The sequence below is a fragment of the Cydia fagiglandana genome, chromosome 27 (assembly GCF_963556715.1).
Source record: "Cydia fagiglandana chromosome 27, ilCydFagi1.1, whole genome shotgun sequence".
NCBI classification, from domain to species: domain Eukaryota; kingdom Metazoa; phylum Arthropoda; class Insecta; order Lepidoptera; family Tortricidae; genus Cydia; species Cydia fagiglandana.
The window spans coordinates 6,336,791-6,349,032 of NC_085958.1; the positions used below are offsets into that span (position 1 = coordinate 6,336,791).

A 12,242-nucleotide genomic window follows, 5' to 3' on the forward strand; every position below is an offset into this window, starting at 1 on the left:
TATTTTTTACGATTGAAGAGGGAATTTTACTTAGAAATCTCGCAATTTTACCTATTTTCGTGAAAAATACATTTTTATGTAAATTGACTTACGTCTTATGTAATATTCCGTAAGATATCAGTAAAATTACGAAAAACATTATGAAATTTCCCAACATTTCTTTAATTTTACATATATTCTGTTCAATTTACTGTTTAAATGGTCTTTTTACATAACATATATGTAATAATCACTAAGAGATGTAAGTTTACATAAAATCTGTAAAATTACATGGAATGTTTGGGACAAATACTTTTTTTTATGTGTTTTTAACAATTAAAAAGAGAATTTTACATAAACATCTCGTAATTTTACCATTTTTTTTTAAATTACATATTTGTGTAAATTTACTTACGTGTAATGTAATATTCGGAATAATGTCAGGAAAATTACAAACAATAATATAAAATTTCCAAAAATTTCTTTAATTTTACATATTTTCTGTAAATTTACTGTTTAAATATGTCGCTTTACATAATAAATATATAATAATCACTAAGAGATAGAAGTTTACATAAAATTTGTAAAATTACATGGAATGTTTGGGATAAATACATTTTTTTATGTGTTTATATCAATTAAAATGGGTATTTTACATAAAAATCTCATAATTTTACCTAATTTTGTGAAAATTACATTTTTGTGTAAAGTTACTCACGTCTTATGTAAAATTCCAAAAAATGTCATTAAAATCACAAAAAACATTATGAAGTTTCCCAACATTTCTTCAATTTTACATATATTCTGTAGAAATTACTGTTTAAATGGTATTTTTACATAATAAATATGTAATAATTACTAAGAGTTAAAAGTTTACATAAAATCTGTAAAATTACATGGAATTTTTGGGACAAATACTTTTTTAATGTGTTTTTAACAATTAAATCGGGAATTTGACATAAAAATCTCGTAGTTTTACCATTTTTTATTGAGAAACACATTTTTATTACAATTTACTTACTTCTTATGTAATATTCCGAAAAATATCATAAAAATTACATAAAACATTATGAAATTTCCTAACATTTTTTTAATTTTACAAATTTTCTGTAAACTTCCTGTTCTAATGTGACTTTTTACACGATAAATATGTAATAGTCACTAAGAAATGCCCGTTTACATAAATATCTGTAATACTACAATTGATTTTTAACAATTGGAACGGGTACTTTACATAAAAATCTAGCAAATTTTTTTTTTATTAATAATAAATTTTTATGTAAATTTGCTTAAGTCTTATGTAATATTCCGAAACATGTCAGTAATATTACAAACAATATTATGATATTTACCAATATTTCCTTAATTTTCTGCAAATTTACTATTTCAATGTGTGTCTTAACATTACATTTTTATTTATTTTATTTCAAACAAGTTAAACAGCATAAAAGTAAAAATACCAAACTACTACTTAACTAACTTAGCGCCACTTGCACCGTCCCACTAATCCGAGGTTAACCGGTTAAACCGTTAATCCAGTGTCAAATTGTACTGGTAACCAAGGTAACTCCAGATTTAACCGGTTAACCCCGGGTTAGTGGAATGGTGCAAGGGGCTCTTAGGGTGGTATTCCACCTGTCAAATTTGCATTCAATTTCTTTGTCCAATGTCAGTGCATCTCACTCTCTCATTATTAAGTGTGAGTGATAACAATTAATAAGTACTGTGTGTTTATAACTTTTTTTTATTATTTTGTAAGTGTTTTTATATTTTACTTTTATATTCATATTATAATTAACCTAACTTAAGAAGAAAAATAAATAAAGAGAATAAGTACTAAAAAGTACGGAGCCCTCGGTGAGCGAGTCCCACTCGCACTTGTCCGGTTTTTTTCACATTTATGAATTCCTAGCTCTTGCCCGCGAGTTCGTCCGGTAACATACGAGTACCCATTAAGGGTGACTCACGTTAGACCGGGCCGTGCCCGGGCCGGAGCTTCCGGCGCATCGTTTTCTATGGAATGCATCACGTGTTCGCCTGTCATGTCATAGAAACGTACCTAAGCGCCGGAAGCTCCGGCCCGGATGCGGCCCGGTCTAACGTGAGCGTGAGTTATCCTTTACCTACATACATAGAATAGAACACAAACTACTTAATGCCTAATGGTAACATTCCATTTCTAACCGCAGCTGCATTACTGTCAATTTTACTATGGAAATTGACAATGACAGCGACGCGTTCAGTACCGGTAGTGCAGCTGCGGTTAGAAATGGAATGTTACCATAAAGCTGCTAACAGTGCTAACACATTACCACACCGCACCAAGGACATTGTCAAGGTTGTTGTCAAGGTCTTACTTATGGGTGCGTCGCAATGACCTTGGTGCGGTGCGGTAATGTGTCCAATGATATGTTTGTCCAATGTCATGGCATCTCACTCTCTCTCTCAAGCAAAATGTGAGACAAAACACACATTGGACAAAGAAACAGAAACTGGACAGGTGGAATACCCTACAATTCCGTGAACAAGTTTTAACCTGCTGAGAATGCCGCCCGTGCGCTCGAAATTAAGAAGGTACTTAGGTACTTACTTAGTAAGTAGGTACAGTCACCTGCAATAATATGTTACTCTTCAAAGGCCGCAAAAATATCTGACACGACCTTATCTGTAGAGCCATAAGAGCGTGTCACATATTATTGCGGCCTTCGAAGAGTAACATATTATTGCAGGTGACTGTACTTACCTAATTAATTTTAGGCAAAATCGGTTTGTGCTCACACCACACCGTTACTACTAATACCTACTTAAAGATAAATAGATTCATTAATATTATGTAAAGATAGAAATACTTCGTTACTTAATACGAAATCTACATACATATCTAGGTAGGTACCTATTTATTTGGGTTCGTCTTTGACGTCTCTAAAAATAAATATGTCAAATATTCATATCAGACATAGGCGTTTTTGAGAAAATTTTACAAGAATAGAATAACTTACAAAAAATGTATGTGGTTTGACAGTTTTTATGTCAAAGCGAGGTAAAGTCGCTATTTCGCCACCACCACCTGGCGGGATAAAAAGTTAGTTTTCCTCCCAATTAATTTTTAAGTAAATATGGGATAGGGTAAAATGCCCCAATGAGAAAAAAGGTAATCGATCATGACGTCTCTTTTTATTAAAAAAATAAGTCACAGCAAATATGTTACAAAAAATTATTAACTACATGTAATTAAAAACTACATAAAGCTACAACTAACTACAATATAAACTAAAATTATAAATAAAAACCTGGCTCCAGCTCTGTGCCTTTGGGCAGGGTGCCAAGAAGGCTGGCGGCATTGCCGCGCTGTCCAATTGTATTTTTCCACAGTTTTGTCTTTTCTGGTTCCACTAGGTACGGCCAGGGTTCAGCATCAGCTCAGCTCTATGTATACTAATACCTTCTCCCGAATGTAACAAACACTTTTCTGAAAACCACATCAAAATCGGTTCAGCTAAACGCGAGATAATCGCGGACAAATACACCGTGTAACATGAGGAAACCGAAATATTTTAAACCGAATAATTTTAACTGCGTATTCCTGATCATATTTAGAGACAAAAATGTCCTATAAACTTTTTTGAAATTCGCCTAGTTTCAGAGATAATATTAATTAAAAAAAAAACAAGTTTTTATTGTTACACAGTGTAAAAGACCTTTTTGATGTTGCTGCTATGGGACGTAGTCTAAAGTATCCTTCTTGATAGATGTCAAAAAGTGACAAGTAACGCTTTGCAAAAAGTAGGTTTTACGAAAAAAAAATGTAAAAATCAATTTTAAGTGAAAAGTTTACCAATAAACATCAAATAACATTTATTTTTATGTACATGTACATTCAAGAAATTGAAAAAACAAAACAACAACAAAAAATTTTTTTTTTGCGAAGTATACCTAAACTCATATTACATTTTTTCTTTCTTTTGACCTCAGAAATGCGTGGTTAAAGCTATTCGGTTTCCTCATGTTACACCGTGTATACTTACAAACATTCCGTGTAGTTTTGGACATATTATAAAAGTTATTCAACGATTAATGCAGGTGGCTGGTAATAGGGCACTTTACCCTATGATAATAAATCTTCCTCGCGCTATCCCAGCTTTTTGCCACAGCTCATGGGAGCCTGGGAACTGCTTGGCAACTAATCCCGGGAATTGGCGTAGGCACTAGTTTTTACAGAAGCGACTGCCATCTGACCTTCTAACCCAGAGGGGAAACTAGGAAACTTGTTGGAATTAGTCCGGTTTCCTCACCATGTTTTCCTCTTCACCGAAAAGCGATTGGTAAATATCAAATGATACCTATTTCGTACATAAATTCTTTTCAACTTTACCGTATGATAAGCTACAAAAAAAAAATTAGAAAACTAAGGGATTCAGATAGGTCATTCATTGGCTCCAGGGAACCCCTTAATGTGAATTACAGCATCAAAGTTTACGACAAAACTTACGATGTTATTTATATGTACCAATGTCAGCAATTATTGGTAAAATTGTGTACCTAATTATTAATTTCGAAAAATAAACTATAAATCTTCAAATATGAATTCATATCCGTTAGCACTCGCGGATTGGACGAATTTTGTGCGGCACTGGCACACACCCAATCACGGATCAATATTATAACGCGCGCCAATGGCGCGCGAGCTACATGGATCACGCGATCGCTAGTCAGGCGCACCCCCCCCCGCCACGAACCTGTAGCTGCGCTGTCCGCTGCGCAGTTCATGAGTTCACATCAAAATGGCGCTCGCTCACTCGCTGTGCGTAGAACGTAGTACTTGTGTAAACGTGTAAATAAATTGGAGACAGCATACAAGAAAACAGGTAAATATAAGTATTAGATATACCTTTACTTTCTTGCATCGAATATCTAGTGAAATCTGCATTAGACCTCAAAACGTTATGTACTTCCAGAAAGGGTTCGCGGTTCAACTTTTTTCCAACGGTTTCCTCGGCGTCCTTTACAAAGTCCAGTTGATATCATGTCCTGTCCACGTCCAGGGTGGATCAGACCTGATCTACAAATCTTGGAGCAGCCGCTTTCGTCGTATGCCATTAAAAAAATGTAAGTATTTATTAGCTAAGTACATCTAAATTTAAAACGACATTAGTACATGCTTGATTGTGTAGGTTAATTAAATAGTCACCAACACTAATAAATTGTGTTATTTTTTCACAGTAAAACATGCCCGTTATTAAAATTTGGTCAGTAGACCAAACAATCAAGAAAGCTGTTCCAATAATGGACCCAACTTTAAAAAATATCATTGAAAAAGGTGAGTAAATCTAAATTAATTTGACTTTTCGTAATGAAATATTTTTTGTGTAATTGTAGAATGTAGTGTATTGTAGAATAGACTATAATTGGATACCTACTGTTAAGCATTAATGTGCTGACTCAAACCACATTTATTTTGCAGTATGATGTCAATTTAATAATTTGACGCTTGAAGTTGACAAGATAGAGCTGATGCTGAACCCTGGCTGTACCTAGTGGAACTCAGGTTTGGTGCAACATAGGCCCACGCTATTTTGATCATCCGTCACATAGAGGGAGAGCAATACCCAAGATAGAATTCATAATCCATTTTCTTCCAGATGAGGGACCATCCTAAATATAGTAGTTCCATTTACTAATCTTATTAACTTTTTCTTTTCCAGGAAACATTAACCAGGGTTCAAGTTGCAGAGCTATCCGAAATAGCTGCGCCTAACATTGTATTTTTAGGTGAGACTTAATTATTATTACAATGATAAAATGCCTTACCTGCGAAGCATAACACTGTATGTTTCATATAATTTATAATTAATCATAATATAATCTATATGAAATGAAACATACAGTGTTAAAACGTAAATGTATTGAATAAACCTGTGGCCCTAGTGAAAAAGGGTACAAGTGTCGCGCAGCTTAGTTGTAAAAGGGGCATGGAACTTACACCCTTTTAAAACTGCGCTGCCCGAGACTTGTACCCTTACTCACTAGTAGTGCCACTTAACGTAATACGATAAATTATCTTATTTGAGGAGGAAGTATTAAATTTGGGGGCCTATTATATTACCTGTTTTAACCATTATGTTTTTTGTCCACAGATAATGAAAATATAATTATATTACTTGCTGGTAGAAAAAACGATTGTTAGCGAAACTGAGATTCTGCCTACGTCGTTACAACTATTGATGGCGGCTTACTGCAACTTGAATATGGAATATCCAGTGGACTGTCAAAACACATTAGAATTTATACAAAGGTATATTTTTAAAATAAATCCTAAAGAAGGAAGTCATAAGTAATAGTTTTTGATTTTTAAGAAGCGTTTTTCTATTAAAAGACATGTCAAGATCGCTTAACTTCTTGCAAGTTCTTTCTAATGCTAAAAAAACTAACTATAATTAATGTCAGTAACAAACATTTTCAGACAATTCGTTACTTGAAATGGTATAGGTTTCACGCATTAGATTCACATAGGCCTTATTAACCGAAACTTTTATAAGACTAATTCATAAGAAGTACTTATGTACATAAGATATAATTTATAGTGTCGTATATGTCTTCTACTTTTTGTACTCTGTCACAGAATAAATAATAATAATATGCACGTAGACGTGTATATACGCGTGTGCTCTATAATTTTAGTGTGTGAAAATCAATAAATTTATTTCTTTGTAATTTTTTTTTTTATTAAATAACCTCCAAACTGTAAATTGCTTGTTGTTTGTATATTATGACTGATAAAATTAGTTCGTTTTACATGTTATTAGGCGATATTTCCTAAAGAATTCAATACAAATTTTGTACATTTACATGCTATCGATAATTCTCAGGACTTTGCTATTAGCAAGTTGGTATTTGTTTTCTTATGTATTTTAATAAATGCAGTCTGCAGACAGGCTGCATTAATTAAAATACATAAGAAAAAAAACTAACGAATGGTTAATAACTAAATCCGGAGAATTACCGTAAATGTACAGAATTTGTATTGAATTTTACAGAAAAATATCCCCTAATAACATGAAATATTACCTAATTTTACAGGTAATAATACACAAACAACAAGTAATTTTACCTTGCCCATATTTAAAATCACAGTTTTCTTATGTAAAAATACATAAATTGTATCAGTAATATTACCGAATAAAATGGAAAAATACTTAAAAATCATTAAAAATACATAAAGTTTGTGGTAAAATCACATACGCAAACTGTAATAAAACACAATAATTTTGTAATATTACTGAATAAAAAGTAAATATACTTAAAAAAACATTAATAATAAATAAAGTTTGTGTAATTTTACAGACGAAATCTGTAACAAAATACATAATAATTCGGTAATATTCCCGAATAAAAAGGAAAAATACTTAAAAAAATCATTAATAATACATGTACTTTGTGTAAATTCACATACGAAATCTGTAATAAAACACATATTACTTCTGTGATATTACCAAATACAATGTAAATATACATAAAGTATCATTAATAATACAAAAACTTAATGTATTTTTACATACGAAATCTGTAACAAAACACATAATAATTGTGTAATGTTACCGAATAAAAAGTAAAAATACTCAAAAAAACATTAATAATACATTAAGTTGGTGTAATTTTACACATGAAATCTGTAACAAAATACATAATAATTCGGTAATATTACTGAATAAAATGTAATCATACATAAAAATCATTACTAATACACAAACTTTATGTATTTATACATACGAAATTTGTAACAAAACATACAATTACCCTGTAATATTACCGAAAAAAATGTAAAAGTACGAAAGTGAAATTTTACGGATATGTAAAATTACATAAATGAGATTTTACAGATTATGTAAAATTACATAAGTGAGATTTTTACATATCTGACAGTATGATTATGTAAAATTACATAAATGTAATTTTACATAACCGTCAATTTGTTTGATTATGTAAAATTACATAAATGTAAAATTACATAATAATGAAATCAGGTCGATATGTAAAATTACATACGCCTTGTAAAATTACATAATTATGTAAAAATACAGAAAAGTTAGGGCAACGAAAGTTGCCCTAAATTTATGTAAAATTCCCTGAATATTTTTAACAGTGTACATATGGTGCAACTTTACCGCACTAGTGTGTTTTGTGTTTTGTATCTGTATTTTTTATGTAATTCGACATTAAGAAACCATATACATCTCTAAGTAAATTGTAATACGTTAGTTTGAATTGTTAATTGTATTTTATAAAATTGTTGATGTATTGTTATTATTTTTGCTTGTATGTAAATTCAATGTTGACGTGTAAAAGTGCCCTTGTGGCCTATTTGCTGAGTAAATGTTGATGTTTGTTTGTTAAAGTGCTATAATTAGCACATTACATAACTGTGTCGAAAATTTTAAAGGGCCATATATACTGTAAAAGATATATTCTACAATTCTATCGATATACTTTTCAGATAATCAGATCAAATTAAAATAATAATACTTAAGTGAGACCAAGATAAAGTTTGCAACGATTTTGATAGCACCCACAGTGCAATTGCTACTTCAAACGTCAAACTTCTATGAAATTATGACGTATAAATAACACTTGCACTACGTATGCTATTAAAATAATTGCAGACTTTTCTTGGTGTAACCCTATATCTCGTTGGCTAGTTGACGACATTCGGAAGATTGCGGGTCACTAAACTTCTGGCTGAGATTGGCTCAGGACCGGGATAAGTGGCGTAGGTACTCGAAGAGAGGCCTAGAACTCTATATGGGGCATTATCTATGAAAAGGGACCTTATTGTCGATGGCGCTTACGCCGCACAGCGTCGCGCGGCATTGTATTTATATCGGATCATCGTTAATGATGGCGTAAGCGCCATCGACAATAAGGTCCCTTTTCATAGATAACGTCTCATATCTTTGATAAACATGCGCTAGAGTTAGCTCTCTAGTTGGACTTCATTATTTCTTTAATAAAGAAGTTTATGTTATCAATTTCCTTAACTGCATTCGATGGACTAAGTGCATAGCCAATATCGTTAAGATTATACCAATGACAGTCGTGAGTCGTGACCAAGTGTCACTGATAAGAAAACTGCCCGATAACGGAGGTCATCACTTATCCTATTTCCTTGTTTGCTGCAAATCTCGTCAACTCTCTTTGGGTTTCGTAACTTAAAAGGAAAAACGGAACCCTTAAGGGGCTGTCCATAAATTACGTCATCGATTTTTGACCCTCTGTCCCCTAAAGTCATCCAAAAATCATGCTTCGAATGACCCCGTTTCCTCCTACGTCATCATCCGATATCCAGACCCCCCCCCCTAATTTGAAATGACGTAATTTATGAATAGCCCCTTATAGAATCACATTAAGGTTCCGTACCTTAAAAGGAAAAAAACGGAACCCTTATAGAATCACATTAAGGTTCCGTACCTTAAAAAGAAAAAAACGGAACCCTTATAGAATCACTCGTGGGTCTGTCTGTCTATCCGACAAAGTCATTGGTACGAGCCGGGGTTTGAACCCGCGACCTCCGGATTGCAAGTCGCACGCTCTCACCGCTAGGCCACCACCGCTTCAATCTAGTAAACTCTCCGATAACATTAAATAAAGCCTCGAGAAGTTGTACAGTCACCTGCAATAATATGCTACTCTTCATCTTCCTCGGTCCCTCATTGCTGAGGATCGCGACCATTTATGCTACGTCTCCACAGTGTGCGATCATAAGCACAGTTCACGCACTGCATGTTGCCGCCAACCACCCTCTTCACAACATCAGACCATCTCGTGGGTGCTTTTCCTCGCGCTCGCTTGCCCTCTATTTGGCCCAAGATAATCTGCCTCTAGGTCGTGCTTTTTAAACCGCATGATATGACCAAAGAAGATGAGTGCGCGTTCTTGACTTTTTGTAGAGAGCCGTGTTCTTCAGCTCCTCTAGGATAGACTTATTGGTTCTCATAGCCGTCCATGGTAGGCGTAGGAGCCTTCCCCTGTTATGTTATGTTACTCTTCGAAGGCCGCAAAAACATGTGGCACGCTCCTATGACATGACTCTACAAAATAAGATCGTGTCAGATATTTTTGCGGCCTTCGTTGTGTAACATATTACTGCAGGTGACTGTACACTAATCTTTGATTAATCTACCACTCTGCGATTTGATGAAACAATTGACTGGTGGGCCGTGCGCTTGTTTCCATCGTGGCATAGATAAACCAGTTTAAAAATAAACACGCCGTGATATGATACTTTATATGCTAATATAGTTATCGTATGTAGATATTTACATATACATCTGGGCCGAATCTCGGCATACATCTAATATTACATAACTTTGAGATGTAATGGGGTTATTCGCGGACGGTCTAGAACGCAAAATGACTAGTGTAACATTTTGCCTATATCGCTCTTACGGCGCGATTCGGGAAATGAATTAGAGATTCACTAGATATGAAATAGTAAAGATATGTGACGTTCCACGGCAAAAGGTACCTTATGGCGGCTGGCGCTTACGCATTAACGCCGCTCCAATATTCAGCCGCGCCAATGGTACCTTTTGTCGTGGAACGTCACATATCGTTACTATTTCATATCTAGTGAATATCTAATTCATTTCCCGAATCGCGCTGCTAGTCTACATCGCGAACGGTCCAGAACGCAAAATGCCTATAATACATCATTTTCCGTCGTTTTATCTTTACGTTAGCTATGTCGCTATACCGCGGGGCTCCTATTCTGTGCGGTTTGGCCTTCGGCCATTTGAAGATAACTAACGAACCTAACCTACCTGATGTGTCATATAAAAAAGTGGTCAGTTTGCGTTCTAGACCTTTCGCGATGTAAACTAACTGGAAGAGATCCCTCAAAGGGATAAGTTCGCCTTTGTACTTCTTGCTAATTGTATGTTATTTTTAATATGTCTTTTTGTACAATAAAGAGTTTACTACTACTACTACTAAACTAAAAGCGATATAGGCAAAATATTACACTAGTCATTTTGCGTTCTAGACCGTCCGCGACTATACACCATGTAATGAATATGGGTTATCCGCAGATGGTCTAGAACGCAAAATGACTAGCGTGTTGTTTTGCCTAAATCGCAAACGGTCTAGAACGCAAAATGCCCGAATTATTTTTTCAGCGATGTCGACGGAGCCCCGCTTCCGTTTGCGATGTATGTAGACTAATTGCGATTTAGGCAAAACAACACACTAGTCATTTTGCGTTCTAGACCATCTGCGGATAACCCATGAATATGAGGTTATGATGTGAGGTTATGAAGTAGCAAGTAGCAAGGTATATTATTATTTTTACAGTACATATGGTGTTACTATGCCGCATTAAAGCGATAATTGGCATATATAATAAATATTTAAGTGGGGCTCCCATACAACAAACATGTTTTTTTTGCCTTTTTTTGCGTAATGGTACGGAAGCCTTCGTGCGCGAGTCCGACTGGCACTTGGCTGGTTTTTATTGTAGTACTTAAATTAAAAACCGATTCGGGCTTGTTTTAAATTCTAGTTACAGATTATGGCATGCGTGAGAACGGGTCTCGGCCGGACATCGAACCTGTTACTTCACTTTCTCCCGCCATTACGTTCCGGGAAGCTATAAACGGACATACAGACAAACACACGTCTATTCTATAAAAGAACATGAAATGAAAAGTACGATAACTTTTTTAATGCCGAGCCATACAAAAGCAGCATTCCACGATTCGTCTACCTTAGTCCCATACAAATGAGAATTTCTGGTCGTGTTCTCATATGTTCGACACATCGTCCGCGCAGATTTTTTACGTACTTACGAATGGGTTTTTCAGAACTTATGTACGAAATATCATTTGATATCTACCAGTCGCTTTTCGGTGAAGGAAAATATTGTGAGGAAACCGGACATCTTCAAAGACCTGTCGAAGATTCGCCGTTATACTTACCGTTTGGCGAAACTGTGATAGTGGAAAATAAATTAAAAAAAATAAACCCAACCAACCAACGGACCAACCACCAACCGGACTAATCCCAATAAGGCCGTTTACCGTCGGGGGTTGGAAGGTCAGATGGCAGTCGCTTTCGTAAAAACCGCGGGATTAGTTGCCAAGCGGACCCCAGGCTTCCAGGAGTCGCGACAGAAGCAGGATAAAAGCCAGGAAGATGATGAGTCCGGTACAAATGCGAATTATCTGGTCGTGTTTTCGCATTTTCGATAAATCGTCCGCACTGATATTTTAGAC

At 34.7% G+C, this 12,242-nt stretch overlaps 1 protein-coding gene and 2 long non-coding RNA genes across 4 annotated transcripts in view; 1 reads left to right on the forward strand and 2 right to left on the reverse strand.

Annotated features, from left to right (window-relative positions):
- The window catches only part of LOC134677937 (uncharacterized), a 351,049-nt gene that overhangs the window by 134,255 nt on the left and 204,552 nt on the right, over positions 1 to 12,242 (reverse strand). The gene's annotated exons all lie outside the window — the stretch shown is intronic.
- LOC134677858 (uncharacterized) overlaps positions 1 to 12,242 on the reverse strand; it is a 98,702-nt gene that overhangs the window by 54,357 nt on the left and 32,103 nt on the right. The gene's annotated exons all lie outside the window — the stretch shown is intronic.
- Positions 4,731 to 6,690, forward strand: LOC134677933 (uncharacterized). Of its 2 annotated transcripts, XR_010100123.1 has the most exons (6): positions 4,731 to 4,844; positions 4,935 to 5,085; positions 5,200 to 5,296; positions 5,441 to 5,524; positions 5,682 to 5,748; positions 6,114 to 6,690. It is a non-coding gene; the product is annotated as an uncharacterized LOC134677933 (long non-coding RNA). The 2 variants fall into 2 exon arrangements; XR_010100122.1 differs by having other exon boundaries at positions 4,732 to 4,844; positions 5,200 to 5,524.